Source organism: Phyllobates terribilis, unplaced genomic scaffold (assembly GCF_046119375.1).
Source record: "Phyllobates terribilis strain yellow unplaced genomic scaffold, ASM4611937v1 Scaffold_4__5_contigs__length_816908805, whole genome shotgun sequence".
NCBI lineage: Eukaryota > Metazoa > Chordata > Amphibia > Anura > Dendrobatidae > Phyllobates > Phyllobates terribilis.
Window position 1 is genome coordinate 223,737,626 of NW_027362764.1, and position 22,284 is coordinate 223,759,909.

General features: G+C 47.4%; 1 protein-coding gene across 1 annotated transcript in view; it reads left to right on the forward strand.

The window, feature by feature from the left end:
- Positions 1-22,284, forward strand: part of LOC141265263 (acyl-CoA dehydrogenase family member 11-like) — a 476,536-nt gene that overhangs the window by 408,481 nt on the left and 45,771 nt on the right. The gene's annotated exons all lie outside the window — the stretch shown is intronic.

Here is a 22,284-nt window from a genome sequence, read left to right on the forward strand (position 1 = left end):
GCTTACCTTGAAGCACCTGCCTGTTACCTGCCGTGCCTGCCAGCCCGCTTCCCTAGAAGCACCTGCCTGTTACCTGCCATCCCGCTTACCTAGAAGCACCTGCCTGTTACCTGCCGTGCCTACCAGCCAGCCTACCTGGAGGCTCCTGCTTGTAACCTGCCGTGCCTGCCAATCCGTCGGCCCGGATCACCCATCAGCCTGCCTGCCGTGCTCATCTGCTGTACCGGTCAGTCCCTGCCTTCTCATCCATGGGAGTCACCTGCTCTCATACAAGGTCAGTCCCAGAGTAGCACCTGGTCCCTCTGCTCGGTCCTTCCCTGGTCACGGAGTCGATTGAGCCACCGTACGACCTTGGTCGGTCCGAGTTGATACCTAGTTACGCCCCTCTGGTCCCTCCTTGCACCGCAGCACAGAGGTTCCACCACCCGGATCCGTAACAGTTTGCACGGGCCATGGAACCCGGTAGCCCCCAGGCCCCTTTGCTTGATGACCTGTACCAGGAGGTTTCTCATCAGAGATCCCAACAGGAAACCATCCTGACCTACCTGCGGGCTGTCAACTCTCGCCTGACATGCTGTCTGTTCCACCTGTGTCCGCCCCAAGTCGAGCGACACCCGCTCCGGCAGCGCCACTGCCTACCAATACCTCGGTAACCAGCCTAGGACCCCGGCTTTCTGTGCCTCCTCGTTTTGGAGGTGACCCCGTCTTATGTCGGGGCTTTCTGAACCAGTGCATGCTGCAATTTGAACTTCTGCCACATCAGTTTCCCTCCGACCGGGCCAAGGTGGCGTTCGTCATGTCTCACCTCACCGGGGAAGCATTGGCATGGCTTAACCCTCTGTGGGAAAGAGGGGATTTCCTGGTGTCCGACCTTCCGGCTTTCTTCACTGCCTTCCGGAAGGTCTTCGATGAACCCGGATGAAGGATTTCTACTGCCTCCTCATTGCTCCGTCTCCACCAAGGGAGTCTCACCGTGGCCCAGTATGCCATACGGTTCCGTACCCTCGCTTCTGAGCTTGCCTGGGACAAAGAGGCCCTGCTGTCCACCTTCTGGGAGGGCCTTTCCGGTCGGATTAAGGACGAGTTAGCCGGCCGGGACATTCCTACCACCCTGGATGACCTGGTGTCACTAGCAACCCGGATTGACATCCGTTTCCTAGAACGTGCAAAGGAGACTACCTGGGAGAGAAGATTTCCTCGTCTTGCTCCTGTTTTCCAGAAACCAGCTTCCCAATCAGCAACTCCCCGGGCAATCTCGCCCGAACCTATGCAGATCGACCAGACCAAGATGGTCAAGTCTCGCCAAGAAACACGCCGAGCCGAGGGGAGCTGCTTCTACTGTGGTAGTAAGGAGCACCTGATCCGTTCCTGCCCGGTGAAGCCGGGAAACTCCAGTGTCTTGGACCGTTTGGAGAAGTCGTCCTGGGCAAGAGAAAATCCTCTCCGTTCTTGACTTTGTCCGTCTCTATCTCCTGTGGAGAGAACTGCTTCTTTGAGACCGCCCATCTGGACTCCGGAGCCGCTGGGAATCTCATTTCCCAGTCCCTTGTACAGAAATATCAGATTCCTACCAAACCTCTTTCAGAACCATTGGCAGTCGCTTCTGTGGATGGAAGACTCCTTCCAGTGACCATCTTGCTCGTCACAGAGTGGGAATGCTGCACTTAGAGAGGATCTCCTTCCATGTGCTTTCCGGACTCTCTCACCCTCTTTTGCTAGGTCTTCCCTGGCTACAGAGACATGAACCCGTTCTGAACTGGCAATCCGGTGAGGTGCTCCGTTGGAGGCAGGATTGCCATAAGACCTGCCTGGTTCTGGTCCGCCCTCCATCTACTCCGACTAATTTACCTGGTCTACCGGCACCTTACTGGTCCTATGCTGATGTCTTCGACAAGAAGGAGGCAGAGACACTGCCACCTCATAGGCCATATGACTGCCCTATCGACCTGATACCCGGTGCCACTCCACCCCATAGGCGTATTTATCCGTTGTCATTGGCCGAAACCCGGGCCATGTCGGAGTACATCGAAAAAAATCTGGCTAGGGGATTCATCCGTAAATCTTCCTCCCCGGCTGGAGCCGGAGTTTTCTGAGTAAAAAAGAAAGACGGCTCATTGCGCCCATGTATCGATTATAGAGGTCTCAACCAAATCACTATCAAAAACAAATACCCCCTGCCGCTCATCTCTGAGCTGTTCGACCACCTTAAAGGCGTGAAGATCTTCACCAAGCTCGATCTTCGTGGGGCGTATAACTTGGTCCGGATCTGCCAAGGAGACGGGTGGAAGACGGCATTCAATACCCGGGACGGTCACTATGAATACCGTGTGATTCCCTTCAGCCTCTGTAATGCTCCCGCCGTCTTCCAAGAATTAGTTAACGACATCTTCCGTGACCTCTTATATTCTTGCGTGGTGGTGTACCTGGACGACATCTTGGTCTTCTCTCCGGATCTTCCCACACACCGGAGGGATGTTCGTCAGGTCCTGCTTAGGCTCAGGCTGAATCACCTTTATGCAAAATTTGAGAAGTGCCTCTTCAAGCAGACCTCCCTTCCGTTCCTGGGCTATATTATCTCTAAGACTGGTCTATGGATGGACCCCAAGAAGGTCTCTGCCGTCTTGAAGTGGCCCCGCCCGGAGGCGTTGAAGGCGATTCAGCGTTTCCTGGGCTTCGCCAACTATTACCGTCTCTTCATTCCACATTTCTCTTCCCAGACGGGAGCAAATCCTAAGGAATGGCAGTCTGAAACGGAGGAGGCCTTCCTTTCCTTAAAACAAGCCTTCTCTTCTGCCCCTGTGCTGCACCGTTCGGATGGCAACAAACAGTTCTTTCTGGAGGTTGATGCTTCCTCTTCCGTAGCCAGAGCGGTGCTCACCCAGAAATCTCCATCCGGGAGAATGGTAACCTGCGGCTTCTACTCCAAGCTCTCCTCCTCGTCTGAGCGCAACTACTCCATAGGAGACCGAGAGCTGCTGGCCATCAAATTGGCGCTGGAGGAGTGGCGTTACCTGCTTGAGGGGACTCTGCACCCGGTGGTCATCTATACTGACCACAAAAACCTGGCTTATCTACAGAATACCCAAAGACTCAATCCACGTCAGGCCCGGTGGTCTTTGTTCTTCGCCCGCTTCAACTTTACTCTGCATTACCGCCCGGCGGACAAGAACGTTAAAGCCGATGCCTTGTCCCAATCCTTCCTGTCATCCGTTCAAGAGGAGGAGCCCATGCATATCATCGACCCCTCCAAAGTGATGAATGTGGCCCCCTTGGACCTTTCTCGTCTCCCACCCGGTAAGACATTTGTAGCGGTTCTGGATCGTAAGAAGGTTCTTCACTGGGGTCAGTCATCCAAACTAGCCGGCCATGCTGACCAGAAGAAGACCTTCCTGCTCATTACCCGGCATTACTGGTGGCCTACCCTGCGCCAGGATGTGGTAGACTCTGTCACTGCCTGTTCGTCCTGTGCTCACAATAAAGTTCCCAGACATCTTCCAGGTGGCCGTCTCCTGCCTCTTCCCGTACCTGCTGCCCTGTGGCAACACATTGCTATGGACTTTATTACTGATCTCCCTGTTTCTGCCGGCTGTATGGTCATTTGGATGGCCGCTGACTGCTTTTCTAAAATGGCCCACTTCATCCCTCTGCCTGGTCTCCCGTCTGCATCTGTGCTGGCTAAGGATTTCATCCATCACATCTTTCGTCTCCACGGCCTACCCCTCCACATAGTGTCTGATCAAGGGGTCCAGTTCACTTCGCGCTTCTGGAGAGCTACGTGTAAACTGCTGGATGTCACCCTTGATTTCTCCTCTGCTTACCATCCGCAGTCCAATGGCCAAGTGGAACGTATCAATCAGATCCTTACCAGCTACCTCTGACACTTCGTCAACGCTCACCATACGGATTGGGTGGAGCCCCTACCATGGGCCGAGTTCTCCTACAACAACAATGAGAGCGAATCTTCTTCCAAGACCCCGTTCTTTGTGGTCTACGGTCAACATCCCCGGATTAAGTCTCCCATTTCCGCTGCTGTGGACAACCCTGCCGCGGAGTCTCTGGTCAGCGAATTTTCTACCATTTGGGAGGACACTAGGTCCGCACTTTTTCAATCCTCCGAGCGGATGAAGAAACATGCTGATAAGAGACTTCTGGATCCGCCTCAATTCCGTCCGGGAGACAAGGTTTGGCTCTCCTCCAAACAATGTTCGTCTCAAAATACTCTCCTATAAGTTGGGCCCACGGTTCATTGGCCCATTTGAAGTCCTCCAGCGAATTAACCCAGTAGCTTACAAGTTAAAACTCCCGGCCATCTTAAGGATTCCCAACTCCTTCCATGCATCTCTCCTCAAACCCGTTGTGCTTAATTCTTTTTCCGACAATCCAGGTACCTCCCCAGCTCCGGTCTCCACTGAGGATGTCTATGAGGTAGAGAACATTCTGGCTACCAAGAGGGTAAGAGGAAAAACCTTTTTTTCTGGTGGATTGGAAGGGGGTCGGCCCAGAGGAGAGAACTTGGGAACCCAGGGAGAACATCCATGCCCCGATTCTCCTTTAAAAAATTTCTTTCAGGCCTAAAAAAGAAGGGGCGTAAAGGGGGGGGTACTGTAGTATCGGCGTCTCTGCCCCCTGACAGGCAGAGACGCCGTCCCATTTACCGCCGCGCTCCCTGCCCAGCGTCCTCCGGCGCTCCTGCCTCTGTTACTGCTGGTACGCGCAGCTTCCCGGGCACTGTGCTTGGGGCGCGCGCACCGTCCTAAGGAGTCCCCGGCCAATGGCCGGAGGACCTCTCATATAAAAGGCACCTCCTCCAAAATGGAGGTGCCCGTGCAAGGTTGTAGCTTTGTGTGTTATACTCTGCTTCAGCCCTCAGGTCCAGCCCGCCAGCCTGACTACAAGTCCAGCCCGCCAGCCTGACTACAAGTCCAGCCCGCCAGCCTGACTACAAGTCCAGCCCGCCAGCCTGACTACAAGTCCAGCCCGCCAGCCTGACTACAAGTCCAGACTGCCAGCCTGACTACAAGTCCAGCCTGACTGCTGTGCTTGCCAACAAGAGTTTTAACACCAAGTAATAAGTGTTGTTTGCTAGAGGGATCAAATACTTATTTCTCAATGTAAAATGCAAATAAATTTAGCTAATTTATACAATGCGATTTTCTTGATCTTTTTGGCATACTCTATCTCTCAATGTTAAAATTAACCTACCCTTAAAATTATAGACTGTTCATGTCTTTGTCAGTGGGCAAACTTACAAAAACAGCAAGGGATCAAATACTTATTTCCCCTACTGTATGATGTCAGTGCCGGCCTGTGACTGGCTGGCGTCCACGTTTCAAATCAACGAAGGAGCGTCACCACTGGTGCGGCAGCAAGGTAAGGAGGAACTTCTTTTTTTTTTTTTTTTGAGGCATGGAGGACAGAGTGGAGAGACATGAGGGGAGAGCACATTCTGGAAACTGTTCTAGATAACTGTGTTATTTTCTGCCGAGACTAGTCCTGGCTGGAAGAAGTGGTGGCGGTCTGTGTTGGATGAGCAAGAATAGCTAAGATGGAAGGACTCCATCTAGAGATTCACCAGTGAGTCAGTGTGTTAAAGTACACGGACACTATACACTACATACTATACACAGGGCTCCTGTGTATAATATCACTGGTGATCCCTGTATTATCTGTACACTGACACTATATACAGGCTGTAATGCACACGCCCGGGCTGAGCGGCGTGTGCGTGTATATGTAGTGATTCCACTGGACCGTGCCGGAGAGTGAATGCCTGGAGGGGCGTAACTAAGTATTCACCCGATCCGACCAGGGTCGCACGACGGCATACGACGCCAGTGCACCAAGGAGGAACCGAGCAGAGGGACCAGGTGCTACTCCAGGACAGACCCCAGACACGGCTGTTGACCCACACTGGGGAACACAGGAACAGACAGGCTAGGCTGGCACATAGACTGGTGGGTATAGGCAGGCACGACTGGTATGCAGGCAGACGGGTATGCAGGCAGGGGGGTACAGGCAAGCACGGCTAGAGTGCAGACAGGGAGGCACTAGCTGGTTGGAACACAGGCGGGATAGGACTCAGTACACACTGGGACTCAGGAACAGAACCACAGATGTGGCGGACAAACACAGCAGAGTGAGGCCACCCAGAGTGGTGAGCGAGAGCAGGGCAAGACGAGACCGCCTAGAGCGGTAAGCGAGAGAAGAGCAGGACGAGGCCGCCTGGAGCGGTGAGCGAGAGTAGAGCAGGACGAGGCCGTCTGGAGCGGTGAGCGAGAGTAGAGCAGAACGAGGCCGCCTGGAGCGGTGTATAAGAGTAGAGCAGGACGAGGCCGCCTGGAGCGGTGAGCAAGAGTAGAACAGGACGAGGCCGCCTGGAGCGGTGAGCAAGAGTAGAGCAGGACGAGGCCGCCTGGAGTGGTGAGCAAGAGTAGAGCAGGACGAGGCCGCCTGGAGCGGTGAGCAAGAGTAGAGCAGGACGAGGCCGCCGGAGCAGCGAGCAAAGGGTCAGAGCAGAGCGAGACTGCCGGAGCAGCGAGCAAAGGGTCAGAGCAGAGCGAGACTGCCGGAGCAGCGAGCAAAGGGTCAGAGCAGAGCGAGACTGCCGGAGCAGCGAGCAAAGGGTCAGAGCAGAGCGAGACTGCCGGAGCAGCGAGCAAAGGGTCAGAGCAGAGCGAGACTGCCGGAGCAGCGAGCAAAGGGTCAGAGCGGAGGAAGACTGCCGGAGCAGTGAGCAAAGGGTCAGAGCAGGCTACAACCGCCGGAGCGGTGTGCAAAGGCAGAGCAGGCTAGAACGGCCGGAGCGGTGAGCAAGGCAGAGCAGGCAAGAACCGCCGGAGCGGTGAGCAAGGCAGAGCAGGGGGGACAGGGCTCTGTTCACACGGAACAGACAGGAAGGGAAAGGCAGAACCAGATACCCACAGGGTACTTGCAGTGAAGTAGCGAGTGGACCACAAACTCACAAACGGGAGTACAGGGACAACGAGTAGGAGTTAGGTACGAGTACAGACTCTGCAGAAAAAGGAAAGGTACGGACATAAAGAAAAACAGGAAACAGGCTAGAAGAGTATTCAGACAAGAACAGACGCAGTAACAAGAAACAGGAGCGGGTCTAGGTATGCAGCCCCTAGAAGGCGGAAGGAACAGGCTAGGAGCGTGTTCAGACAGGACAGACGAGATAGAGGAGCGGGTCTAGGTATGCAGCCCCTAGAGGGCGGAAGGAACAGGCTAGGAGCGAGTTCAGACAGGCCTGGAAATACAGCCTCCAGGAAAGGCAGGCAAGCAAACACAGAAAGGGACCTGGCACATTCAGAGTGAAAGAGCACACTGAATGAAACACAATGCTCAGGCAGGGTTTCTTGGGAGGAGCTGGATTAAATACCAGGTGACAGACAGCAATAGGCTGAGGACGCATCAGGGGTGTGTCTGCAGCAGGTACAAGAAACAGGAAGTGATCGGGCGCCGCCCTTAAGCAGCAGAAACAGAGGCAAGCAGACAGCATGGAGGGAAGCCAGGCTAGCAGACTGAACTGGAGATCAAGTGCGCGCTCTTGCACAATGGGAGATGGACCACTATGCAAGGACGCCGCCAGGTATATTACACAGACCTCCTGTGTATAATGTCACTGGTGATCACTGTATTACCTGTACACTTACGCTATACACTGTATATTATGTGCAGAGCTCCTGCGTATAATGGCACTTATGGTAATATTAGTATTGTGGTTTTTTTTTATTTTTTATTTTTTTTTATTAATGATCAGTATTGTAGTAGTCAGTCACTATGTCATGGTAATATGTGCTCCGGCCATGATGTTGCAGTATTTGTTCCTGTATGTGGTATTCTTTGGTCACTATGAGGTGGTAATATGTGGTATGGTCATGATGCGACTGTATTTGTTCCTTGTATGTGACATTATTCAGTCACTATGTGGTGGTAATATATGGTCTGTTTATGGAGTGGCGGCATTCCTTGTATGTGTTATTATTCGGTCACTATGTGGTGGTAATATGTGGTCTGGTAATTGTTGTGCAGTATTTGTCCCTTGTACGTGGTATTGTTGGTCATTTTTAAAAAATGTATGTGACACATTCCCTTAAAGAAAAATATACTTATAAAGAGTATTGGGTATTATAAGAAATGTTTAATAGGTTAGAGTAGAGTAGGGCCCGGCCAGAATAGTCTCCTTGTCCTGGTAATGGCTTAAGAAATTTTTTGGTCAAAACAAAAGCTGCTGGCTATGTATGTGATCTGGTGTTCGATGGGAACTGTTAATGTGTGATTTGGTGAGGACGTGGTGCAGAAGTGGAGTATTTCTAAGAGTGGGAGGTGGGACTGTGGAAGGTGTCGTGGGATGGAGGCTGAGCTGGGGTGGAGCCTGGGGTGGAGTCTGAGGGGGGCACGAAAATGTTGACAGTATGGGGCCCTGAAATTCCTAGTGGAAGTCCTGATACTTTGTGCAGAGCCTGAAGTGGAAGGTTCATGGTTTCTATGTTCGGTGTCTGACTTACAGGTCCTACACTGGGCATGACACTTTGTCCTGGAGTTTTATATTAAAGAGAACCTGTCAGCAGGATTTGGCCCTATTAACTAAAGGCATGGCCATAATGGTGCTATGATGCTGATTAACCCCTTTCTGACATAAGATGTATCCATATGTCCCTGTGGCCTGGTTCTTACTGCCATGGGATGTATAGATACGTCTCGGCTATTATGTGCATACAGATGCTGTGCGTGGGCGATCACTGCCGGGTGTCAGCTGATTCTGACAGCTGACACCCGGCTCTCAGTGCCAGGAACGCTGCCCGCACCGTTCCCGGCACTTTAACCTGCTAAATGCTACGATCACTGCAATCGCAGCATTTAGCGTGCAGGCAGAGGGAAGAAAGCCCCTCTGTCTTTGGATTGAAGACCCCGCGACATCATCTTGGGGTCCCAATCATTGCCATGGTGACTCGATGTCATCATGACGACATCCAGGTCACCAGGCACTAGCAAGGTAGTTAGTTCATGCACTGCGCGTGAACTATCTTGTGTCTGCAGGGCTGACAGCTATAAAGCATAGCAGTGATCCTGCACTGCTACAGTGCTGGCCAAAAGTATTGGCACCCCTGCAATTCTGTCAGATAATACTCAGTTTCTTCCTGAAAATGATTGCAATCACAAATTCTTTGGTATTATTCTCTTCATTTAATTTGTCTTCAATGAAAAAAAACACAAAAAAAAAACACAAAAAAAATTGTCCTAAAGCCAAATTGGATATAATGCCACACCAAACCTAAAAAAGGGGGTGGACAAAAGTATTGGCACCCTTTGAAAAATCATGTGATGCTTCTCTAATTTGTGTACCTATAACTTACCTGTGGCACCTAACAGGTGTTGGCGATAACTAAATCACACTTGTAGCCAGTTAACATGGATTAAAGTTGACTCAACCTCTGTCCTGTGTCCTTGTGTGTACCACATTGAGCATGGAGAAAAGAAAGAAGAACTGTCTGAGGACTTGAGAAACCAAATTGTGAGGAAGCATGAGCAATCTCAAGGCTACAAGTCCATCTCCAAAGACCTGAATGTTCCTGTGTCTTCCGTGCGCAGTGTCATCAAGAAGTTTAAAGCCCATGGCACTGTGGCTAACCTGCCTAGATGTGGATGGAAAAGAAAAATTGACGAGAGATTTCAACGCAAGATTGTGCGGATGGTGGATAAAGAACCTCGACTGATATCCAAACAATTTCAAGCTACCCTGCAGTCCGAGGGTGCAACAGTGTCAACCCGTACTATCCGTTGGCGTCTGAATGAAAAGGGACTGTATGGTAGGATACCCAGGAAGACCCCACTTCTTACCCCGAGACATAAAAAAGCCAGGCTGGAGTTTGCCAAAACTTACCTGAGAAAGCCTAAAACGTTTTGGAAGAATGTTCTCTGGTCAGATGAGACAAAAGTAGAGCTTTTTGGGGAAAAGCATCAACATAGAGTGTACAGGAAAAAAAAGAGGCATTCAAAGAAAAGAACACGGTCCCTACAGTCAAACATGGCGGAGGTTCCCTGATGTTTGGGGTTGCTTTGCTGCCTCTGGCACTGGACTGCTTGACCGTGTGCATGGCATTATGAAGTCTGAAGACTACCAACAAATTTTGCAGCATAATGTAGGGCCCAGTGTGAGAAAGCTGGGTCTTCCTCAGAGGTCATGGGTCTTCCAGCAGGACAGTGACCCAAAACACACTTCCAAAAGCACTATAAAATGGTTTTAGAGAAAGCACTGGAGACTTCTAAGGTGGCCAGCAATGAGTCCAGACCTAAATCCCATAGAACACCTGTGGAGAGATCTCAAAATGGCAGTTTGGAGAAGGCACCCTTCAAATATCAGGGACCTGGAGCAGTTTACCAAAGAAGAATGGTCTACAATTCCAGCAGAGCATTGTAAGAAACTCATTGATGGTTACCGGAAGCGGTTGTTTGCAGTTATTTTGGCTAAAGGTTGTGCAACCAAGTATTAGGCTGAGGGTGCCAATACTTTTGTCCGGCCCTTTTTTGGAGTTTTGTGTGAAATGATCAATGATTTGATTTTTGCTTCATTCTCTTTTTTGTTTTCTCCTTGCAAGCAAATTAAATGAAGAGAATAATACCAAAGAATTTGTGATTGCAATCATTTTCAGGAAGAAACTGAGTATTATCTGACAGAATTGCAGGGGTGCCAATACTTTTGGCCAGCACTGTATGCCTTTTAGCAGCGATCAGACTGCAGAAAGTGAAAGTCCCATAGTGGGACTTAGGCTGTGTGCCCACAATGCGTTTTTTAAGTGTTTCCGCAGCGGCAATTCTGCTGCAGAAACCCTTAAAAAATGCTTGGTAGAAGGCCTGCCATGTTCCCCAATGATAATCCGCATGCGCTGTGCACATGCTGCGGAAATTTCCGCTGCGGATTATCATTGCGAAAAAATACGCGGCACTACCAATTATTTTGCGGAAGTGCGTTTTCGCCACCATTAACTTGCATTGGAACGCATGGAATCCACATCACTGGATCTGTATATGCGGATTCCATGCGTTTCAATGTGCGGATGGTACCCGGATCTGGAGAAGAGGAGACTCTCCTCCGGACCTGGGTACCATAGAACCTGTAAAAAAAAAAAGAATAAAATAAAAAATAAACATTATACTTACCTTCTGATGGCCCCCGGTGTCTTTGTCCTGGCTTGCTGGCAGATCGCGGTGGACTGAAGGACCTGCCATGACGTAATTTAGTCATGTGACGGGTCACGCAACCACTGGCGTCGGCAGGTCTTTTCAGTGTAGCCGAGACACATCGAATAAAGATTTCTGGAGCCATCAGAAGGTAAGTATATATTTATTTTTTAACATTCTTTCGGTCACACTATATAAATCCATTCCGGCTGCATGGATTTATATAGTGTGACCAAGTAGTCAAGCACTTTCCAAGTGATGCTAAAATCCCTTGGAAAGCGCTTGACAACCCGCATGCGGAAATGCATGTGAAGAACGCTTCACATCCGCATGTCCCTGGCAGGCAAAACGCATGTACAATCCGCATGTACAATCCGCATGCGTTTTTTTCTGTCAGGGAGATGCAGAAACGCTCAGGAAAAAATCCGGAGCATTTCTGCATCGTGGGCACATAGCCTAAGTAAAGTGTAAAAAAAAAAGTTGTAAAAATAATTTTTTTTAAAAAAAATCACAAAATAGTAATAATAATAAAAAAAATACATACAGTAGAGACCAAAAGTTTGGACACACCTTCTCATTGAAAGATTTTTCTGTATTTTCATGACTATGAAAATTGTACATTCACACTGAAGGCATCAAAACTATGAATTAACACATGTGGAATTATATACTTAACAAAAAAGTGTGAAACAACTGAAAATATGTCTTATATTCAAGGTTCTTCAAAGTAGCCACCTTTTGCTTTGATGACTGCTTTGCACACTCTTGGCATTCTCTTGATGAGCTTCAAGAGGTAGTCACCGGAAATGGTCTTCCAACAATCTTGAAGGAGTTCCCAGAGATGCTTAGCACTTGTTGGCCCTTTTGCCTTCACTCTGCGGTCCAGCTCACCCCAAACCATCTCGATTGGGTTCAGGTCTGGTGACTGTGGAGGCCAGGTCATCTGGCGTAGCACCCCATCACTCTCCTTCTTGGTCAAATAGCCCTTACACAGCCTGGAGGTGTGTTTGGGGTCATTGTCCTGTTGAAAAATAAATGATGTTCCAACTAAACGCAAACCGGATGGAATAGCATGCCGCTGCAAGATGCTGTGGTAGCCATGCTAGTTCAGTATTCCTTCAATTTTGAATAAATCCCCAACAGTGTCACCAGCAAAGCACCCCCACACCATCACACCTCCTCCTCCATGCTTCACGGTGGGAACCAGGCATGTAGAGTCCATCCGTTCACCTTTTCTGTGTCGCACAAAGACACGGTGGTTGGAACCAAAGATCTCAAATTTGGACTCATCAGATCAAAGCACAGATTTCCACTGGTCTAATTTCCATTCCTTGTGTTCTTTAGCCCAAACAAGTCTCTTCTGCTTGTTGCCTGTCCTTAGCAGTGGTTTCCTAGCAGCTATTTTACCATGAAGGCCTGCTGCACAAATTCTCCTCTTAACAGTTGTTATAGAGATGTGTCTGCTGCTAGAAATCTGTGTGGCATTGACCTGGTCTCAAATCTGAGCTGCTGTTAACCTGCGACTTCTGAGGCTGGTGACTCGGATAAACTTATCCTCAGAAGCAGTGGTGACTCTTGGTCTTCCTTTCCTGGGGCGGTCCTAATGTGAGCCAGTTTCTTTGTAGCGCTTGATGGTTTTTGCAACTGCACTTGGGGACACTTTCAAAGTTTTCCCAATTTTTTGCACTGACTGACCTTCATTTCTTAAAGTAATGATGGCCACTCATTTTTCTTTACTTAGCTGCTTTTTTCTTGCCATAATATAAACTCTAACAGTCTATTCAGTAGGACTATCAGCTGTGTATCCACCAGACGTCTGCACAACACAACTGATGGTCCCAACCCCATTTATAAGGCAAGAAATCCCACTTATTAAACCTGACAGGGCACACCTGTGAAGTGGAAACCATTTCCGGTGACTACCTCTTGAAGCTCATCAAGAGAATGCCAAGAGTGTGCAAAGCAGTCATCAAAACAAAAGGTGGCTACTTTGAAGAACCTAGAATATAAGACATATTTTCAGTTGTTTCACACTTTTTTGTTAAGTATATAATTCCACATGTGTTAATTCATAGTTTTGATGCCTTCAGTGTGAATGTACAATTTTCATAGTCATGAAAATACAGAAAAATCTTTAAATGAGAAGGTGTGTCCAAACTTGTGGTCTGTACTGTACATACTGTACGTATCATTAATAAATATTATGAATAAAAAAAAACAATAGAAGTACACATATTTGGTATCGCCGCGTTCGGTACGACCTGACCTATAAAACTTTCCCACTAGTTAACCCCTTTAGTAAACATGGTAAAAAAAAAAAAAAAAGGAAAAAAACGATACTGCCAAACAAAAAGTGGAATAAAACGCGATCAAAAAGACGAATATAAATAAAAATAGTATCTCTGAAAATGTCATCTTGTTCCGCAAAAATCAAGCCGCCATACAGCTCCATCAGCCGAAAAATAGAAAAGTTATAGCTCTCAAAATAAAGCGATGCAAAAAAAATATTTTTTCTTTAAAATAGTTTTTATAGTGTAAAAGCGCCAACACATAAAAAAAACTATATAATATATTCGTAATGTAGTGTTGTATTAATATATAATGTGGTATTGCTATAAACATCCTGACCTGAAGGATAAAGCTGCCTTATCAATTTTACCACCCGCGGAACGGCATAAAAAAACCCCAAAAAAACAATTGTTGTTTTTTGTTTATTCTGCCTCCCAAAACAAGAATAGAAAGCGATCAAAAAATTTGACATGCCCAAAAATGGTACCAATAAAAACTTGTCCCGCAAAAAACAAGCACTTACATGACTGTCGGACGAAATATGGAAAAATTATAGCTCTCAAAATATGGCAATGCAAAAACTAGCTTTTGCAAAAAAAAAGTCTTTTAGTGTGTGACAGCAGCCAAACCTAAAAACCTGATATAACCTCGGGGGTTTCATCTGAATTATGTCATTCGGAGATTTAAATGAAAACCCAAATATCAGTGCTCAGCATAAAGCTCAGGATAAATGGGAAAATTTTACATAACATTTTGGATCATAATAAAAGCTTCGACTCAATCCACAAAAGAAGCAAGTCCCCACTCAGGTCCATCATCTGGTAATGGAAATATAGGGGGCTTCCATGTTACTAGTAGGAAAATGGCTCTAGAAAATGACCCTTGCCCCCCCACAAGAAATTCAGAAAATTCTGTGCTCCCAAATACAAATGCCCACCCCCCTTTTGAGCACCACTTAAAATTCCTTAAGGAACTTATCTAGATGTGTGATGAGCACCTTGAACCCCCAAGTGCTTCACAAAAGTTTAGAACATGGAGCCATGAAAAAAAAAATCATATTTTTCCTACAAAAAAATTTCTTTTTTTTTAGAAAATGGATCCCAAAGTTTTTGTGCAATTTCTCCTGACCACGCAGATACCCCATACGTGGGGGAAAACTTGTTTGGATGCATGGCAGGGCTCAGAAAGGAAGGAGTGACATTTTGGAATGCAGACTTTGATGGAATGGTCTGTGGGTGTCATGTCGCGTTTGGGGAGCCCCCGATATGCCTATACAGTGGAAAACCCCCACAAGTGACCCCATTTTGGAAACTAGACCCCGTCAGGGTCACTTGTGAGGGGTTTCCACTGTTTATGCACATCAGGGGCTCTCCAAACACGACATGGAGTCGACTAATTATTCAAGCAAATTTTACATTCAAAAAGTCAAATGGCACTCCTTCCCTTCCGAGCCCTGCCATGCACCCAAACAGCGTTTTTTCCCCACATATGGGATATCTGCTTACTCAGGAGAAATTGCACAGCAAATGGTATGGTGCAATTTTTCCTGTTACCCTTATGAAAATGCAAAATTTGGGGCTGAAAAACATTTTTGTGGGAAAAATGTGAAAATATTATTTTTACGGCTCAATGTTATAAACTTCTATGAAGCACTTGGGTGTTCAAAGTGCTCACCACATATCTAGATAAGTTCCCTGAGGGGTCTTGTTTGCTAAATGGTTTCACTTGTAGGGGGTTTCCACTGTTTAGGCACATCAGGGGCTCCTGTGAAGCACCTGAAGAGTTAATAAACTTCTTGAATGTGGTTTTGAGCACCTTGAGGGGTGAAGTTTTAGAATGGTGTTGACGCGCCCCCAGGACAGTGGGGTACTCGGTGTCCGGGCCTATGGATGCTGGGGGGGAATATGTCATAGTGGCTGGCCCGGTCCGTGGCCCAAGGCGGTCAACAAAAAGGGGATAGTTTATATGGGATTTGTAGTTTGATCGTGACGCCACCTGTGGTTTCTGGTAATTTGTACCAGCGCTGCTGCAGACCTCTGACGCAGTTGATAGGCAGCTAGGATGGAACAGCTCCCCACAGGTGGAGCGGGCCTCAGGGCAGTGTAGAGTTTGATGGTGGGTGGTGTTGCTGGGACTTGTGGTGCAGGAGGGATGGCGCAGCTGAAATAACTGATAGAGGCAGTGCAGTGCAGTCATCCGAGTTTTACTCACAGTTCTTATTCAAGGTTCTCAGGTACACTGTACGGGTGTCCGCCTCCGCGTCGCACTGCGTCCACCAGACCAGGGGTTCAGCTCTTCCTCAGATGTGTCAGGAGTGCTTGACGGAACCCCGCTTTCTTTGTGTACCTATCTAGACTGACTTCGCGCGCTGGGTCTTCTCCCTCCTGCCCTGTGCTTCCCACACACAGTCCCGATCGGGTGCTCTGAAGTCCCTCTGGGCAACCTGGAGTTCCCGGACCTACTTGACCTTCACGGTGACTAGGGTGAGACTGTGGCGACTGCACCATGGAAGTGAAGAAGCCTCCGGTTTTTCCAGCTGAGACCTGGAGTAACACGGCTGGTCCAGGGGCCGGTCCCCTTCTTGCGGCCTGATACCTCTGACACCTGGCAGATTTGGGGCGTACGGGTGCCTTCCTGCACTCACTGTACCCCCTGGGATCCCTTCTGCAGAACGGAGCCTTTCTCCTCTGCTCCCCTCCTGGGCCTCTATCACTAGGCCCCACTTGTGGAGCTGAGCTCCTGAAGAAACTCTGCTCCTCAGACTGCTCACTGACTGTTCTCCACTGACTGACCTGCCACCCTAGGATGGCTTCCCTTTATATGTACCTCCTATAAAAGTGCTCCCCTAAACTGCTTCCTCCACCCACGCCCACTGCTGGTTCCCCCTCTTTGGTTCCCCCCACTCCAGCCAAGGCAGGGCTCAGCAGGAGACACAGTGCATCTTGCCCTTCCAGCCGGCCTGGAGTAGTGTAGTGCTGAATGCGGGTGTTGGGGTTCCGGGCAGCACTCCTGTGGCGCCCCTGAGGGTTCGACCGCCACAGGGATGCTGCACTTCTTTAATGGAGTGTGGTGTTCCTCCTCTGAGGTAAGAACAGCGTGATGCTCAGGACCCTTCCTTTACATCCAACACCACATTTCTCCACCAGAGGGGGCTAGAATGCACTAGGTGCTGCCCTCCTGGTTACAGGGAGACTGGGGAACCAAGAGTTAGGGGAACCAGTTAGTGGGTGAGGGTGGAGGACTTACAATTTAGTGACACTTAATAATTGATATTTAATAGAAAGCCATCTTGGTGATTGGTCTCTGTTAGTCGGTCGGTCCATGGATCATGACCTTCCTCCCTGAGCGTGGATCCTGTGTGGACCTGCAGAGGATGGAGACACAGCCCTTGTACCTTGGCCTTGGGTCGAGGGGGTAGGTTGTAGACAAGGAATGTCTCAACCCGGTCAAGGCCCACGACCAAGAAGGCCCGGAGCTTAAGAGTGTAGCTCCACAGCAAATGGATCCCAGGGAGGATGCAGACGAAGCGGTGTACGCCACCTGTCCTCAGCACCTGATATATTCAGAGGGAGTCCGGCTGCAAGAGGGGTACCGGCTCCCAGCACCTGACCTTGCTACTTTATGTCCTGGTCAGGAAAGCCCGGTAGGCCCTGAGGATCCCACCGGGTATCGAAAGGAATGGCGCTGCCACCCGTGCCCTTTTTCTGAGAGGAGTTCAGAGGGAGACCCGGCCTATCTACATACACAGTCAGGAAAGGATACGGTCTGTAGTTCAGGAACACTCTGGTGCGGGGTCCTGATTGAACGCTGGACTTACTCGGAGGTTGTCGGACCCCCATCCCTGGTGGCCACAGAGCTCCGCGGGGAGCAGGGAGTCGCCTTCCTTTTGCCATCTCAAAAGTGAGTAAAGCCTTGGAAGTTCACCTCTATGGCCTCCGGACTCTTTATTCTGCGCTACACCGCACGACGCAACACCCAGACTATCTAGACTACTACCCCAGTCATCCTGTCCCTCTGCCCTGAGGCCTTGCTCCACCTGGGGGGAGTAGTAATAACTATGGCCGCCATAACACCATGCCTCAGCGGACTGCAGCGGCGCTGGTGGCCTTCACCAGGTGGCGTAGTTGGAATCAGTCACTCAACCCGGATAAGCCTTCATCATCCTTTTAATTGTGACAGCCTCCGAGTCCCCATCTCCCAGGGTAAAGAAAAGGGCTTCCGAGAAGAGGCGTCACACTTCCTCCTTACCTGAGAGAAGGAGACACCACACCTCTGGGTGAGGTGCAGTACCTCTGTGGCGTCTGAACCCTCAGGGGCGCCACAGTGTCACTTTTGGGTATTTTCTGTCATAGAGACCCCTCAAAGTCACTTCAAATGTGATGTAGTCCCTTAAAAAATGGTTTTGTAAATTTTGTGGAAAAAATTAAAAATCGCTGGTCAGCTTTTAACCCTTATAACTCCCTAATAAAAGAAAATGTTGGTTCCAAAATTGTGGTGATGTAAAGCAGACATGTGGGAAATGTTACTTATTAACTATTTTGTGTGACATCTCTCAGATTTAGGGTATGAAAACTCAAAGTTTGAAAATTGCTAAATTTTCAAAATTTTCACCAAATTTCCGTTTTGTTTTTTTTTCACAAATAAACGAAAGTCATATCAAATAAATGTTACCACTATCATGAAGTACAATATGTCACGAAAAAAAACAGTTTCAGAATCAGTGGGATCCGTTGAAGTGTACCACAGTTATTACCTCATAAAGTGACACTAGTCAGATTTGTAAAAACTGGCCTGGTCATTAATGTGCAAACAGCCTTTGGGGGTAAAGGGTAATACATTACCTGATGTGAAGGGATCCGATTAGTGGCTGTTGAATACTTGCCTTATGAAGTTTGCATAAAATGATGATTTCTGTGCTTCGGGGCAGGATGTGGGGGCACGGTCTTCTGGTTCTCCGCCCCACCCACCAGCCTTCTCTGCTTCTTGTATAGGTTACTTAGTATTCAGTGACCTGAGTCCTTTTTAAAATTCTGTGCCACCGCGATCACTGTGTGAGCGGCACATGCGCAGTGTGAGTCTGCGTCCTGTGTGCAGGACTTCAATAAAATGGCGCCAGAGGTGGTGCATGCACAGATTGAGATTTTGGCTCTGAAAAATTCACTGAGCTGAAGTCTCAACCTGCGCATGCGCCACCTCCGGCGCCATTGAAGTCCTGCACACAGGACGCAGACTCACACTGCAAATGCGTCACTCACACAGTGATGGGTACATCCGTGTGGAATTTTAAAAAGGCAGGTCACTGAATAATCAGTGACTTGTACAAGAAGCAGGGGAGGCTGGGGGGGGGGGCAGAGAACCAGAAGAGGATCCTGCCCCCACGTCCCACCCCGAAGCACACAGAAGTATAGAAGACGTCATTTTATGAAAAGTTCATAAGATGAGTATTCAGCAGCCACGAAGCGGATCGCTTCACATCAGGTATCAGACTAATCAGCATCAAAGCGCCATTATGGCCATGCCTTTAGTTTATAGGGCTAAATCCTGCTGACGCTTTGAGGTCACATGTATGTTTGTAACAGATATGATAGATTTCCTGTGCTTTCTGCAAGTTTACACGTTTGCTATGCAAAAACACCAAATATTTATGAGCCTAGTTTTAAAATGTATCATTGACTTGAGTGAACTAAAATCCTTATTTTTTATTGTTATTAATTATAGTTACAATTTCACCATGCTGTGAGCATGCAAATGTATCCAGCAGTCTAATACTACAGTGTTGGCTAGTAACAACTATAGCCTAACTGAAAATTGTCTGCAGACAATAGTTGAGGCCACTTAAACTAGAGCTAGCAACACTAAGGAATTTATAGAAATTCTCCTTTCTACACTCGTTCCTAACCTTGCGAAACTAAATTAACTAATAATAAACTAGTTATATAAGACTCACTTGTATTTAATGCTGGATACTGATATAGAATTATCAATTTGCAGTCTCAACATGTTTCACTCGCCCATTTGACAGCGGCTTATGGGGAGACTATTTACATGCTTGGCACAAGAGTCTATAATGTGTGACTCTATGGCCAGTGGTCTCCTGATGTCTGCTGTCAAGTGGGCGACAGAATCGCGTCTAGATTACAAATTGCTAATTCTGTATCATTATCCCGCCAACAATACTAGTAGTGAGTATTGTATCAATAGTTTTAGGTAGTTGAATTGGGCTAGGATTGCAACAAATGTAGAAAGAGAGGAATAATTTTATATTGTCATAGAATCATAGAAAGGAAGAGTTGGAAGGGATCTCCAGGCTTATCTGGTCCACCCCCCCCCCCCCCCCGCTCAATGCAGGATTCCCTAAATCATCTCAGACAGATGTCTGTCCAGCATCTGTTTGAAGACTTCCATTGAAGGAGAACTCACCACCTCTCGTGGCAGCCTGTTCCACTCGTTAATCACCCTCACTGTCAAAGTTTTTTCTACTATCTAATCTGTATCTTCTCCCAATCAGTTTCATCCCATTGCTTCTTGTCTTTCTTTGTGCAAATGAGAATAAAGTTGATCCCTCTACAGTGTGACAGCCCTTGAGATATTTGTAGACAGCTGTTAAGTCTACTCTGTCTTCTCTTTTGCGAGCTAAACATTCCCAAATCTCCCATCCGTTCCTCATACGACATTGTTTGCAGACCGATCACCATTCCAGTCGCTATTCTCTGAACTTGCTCCACTTTCTTTATATCTTTTGTAAAATGTGGTGCCCAGAACTGGACACAATATTTCAGATGAAGTATGACCAAAGAGAAGTAGAGGAGGATAATTACTTCATGCGATCTAGACTCTATGCTTCTGTTATTGCAACCCAGAATTGTATTGCCTTTTTTGCTGCTGCATCACACTGTTGACTCATGTGCAGTCTGTGAGCTATTGGTATACCCAAGTATTTTTCACCTGTGCTGTTGCTTAGCCCTATTCCTCCCATTCTGTATTTTGTTTTTCATTTTTCTTGCCCAAATGCAGGACTTTACATTTCTCCCTATTAAAATCATTCTGTTAGTTGCTGCCCACAGGTCCAGTTTGTTTAGAACTTTTTGAATCCTCTCTTCTCTAGTGTTAGCTATCCCTCCTAGCTTTGTGTCATCAGCAAATTTAATCAGTTTACCCTCAATTCCTTCATCTAAATCATTGATGTTGTTGTACTACACTGTAGTATTAGACTGCTAGATAGACTTGCTCACAGCTCAGTGGAATTATGAATCTGGCATTTTTATTAATAAGTTGTATTTTTGTCCACTCTTGTCCACTGACATTTTCTACAAGTTTATCTAAACACATTATTCTAAGGGTATTAGATAGAAAAACTGTTTGTTTCTTCCACATGATTGCCAGAATACATGGAGTACTCTTCAGCACTCTCAGATCTTTGTCTTCTCCAAGAGCCAACTTTTTTCACTGTTTTTGCCACATAAGTTTTAAATGTGGTTCCCATGTAAGCGTATAATAGCGGATTGAGGCAGCAGTGAAATAACGCCATGCTACTTGTCACTTGCATCATTAAGTCTATGGTTTTGCACATAAATGCACCAAATATGTGCAGTAATAAAAGTTAAAAGACAACTACAGATACCAAGTTGAAAGCAATAACCTTGTATTCATGGAAACTTGCATTGTATAAATTAGTTACAATTACATAAATCAAGTACAAGTAATATAAACAATTGTGGCATAATTATGCAAAATTAGCTTGTAACAGCCAACGGTATCTTAGAATGTCTTTTTCTTTGTGACGTTACCTTCCTGTGGGCTGTCTCCTTGATGTTTCTCGGCACAGCTGGATATGCCAGTGAAGTACCCTTGTAGCAGCTTCGGACGATCGCAGGCACATTGTTCACACTTCCGGAGCCAGAACCGTACTATTTCCTGAGGATTCCATTCAGCCAGAGGTGGCATGTTATAGTGAACAAAGTACCCTCTTGGGGAGGGGGACATAAGGTCTTTTGCTCGCTTTTTATTACATTTTTTTCTTGCAGAAGAACTGACCCCCTCCAAAAAGCAATTTTGGCTTTTTGTATTTTTTCTATTGACGGTGTTAACTGTTCTCGATACTTATATACTACTTAGATAATATTTTTTACTAGAATGGACTTTTACTGATGCGGCGATACCAAATTTTTAATTTAATCTTGTATTTAATTTTTTTTTTATCTGCAGGGAGTTTCTGCTTGAAATGCTGCGGATTTTATTCTGCTGCGGATGTCAATTTTATTCTGCGGATTTAAGTAAAAAGTTCACCTCTTCTAATGAGGGATGATTTTGACTTCAAAAACCACCAATAAATCAGCGTCAAATGGTGTGGATTTTGCTGCATGTTTTCAGCTGCAAAATTTTGCTGAATTTTCAGTGTCGACGTACCTTAAATGGGTTGTGACAGGGTTAATGACTACACTCCTGATGGTCTAAGAAAAGGGGGTTAATAAAAATGGTGGTCTGTAGCAGAGAAAGGGTTAATGTGCACAGCCACAGTGATGTAGGGTCTAGGATGGTGAGGGGTTAATGGGGTATATTGTGGTTCTAGGGCAGGAAAATCTTAGCTGAGCCCACCCGGGGTACATACCCCAGCTGCCCCCTTCCTGTATAAAAGGAAGCAAACTAAAACTCCTAGCATGTCCAAGCCGCAATCGGATCTCAGAGAAAATGACAGAAAGGTAATATGAGAACAACAGGTCCCAGAATGCCCAGGCTGTTATGTGCTATAAAAAAAAAATGACAGCCTGAAAATTACATTACGGGTAGAGAGGAGGTATAAGGAGAAGACTC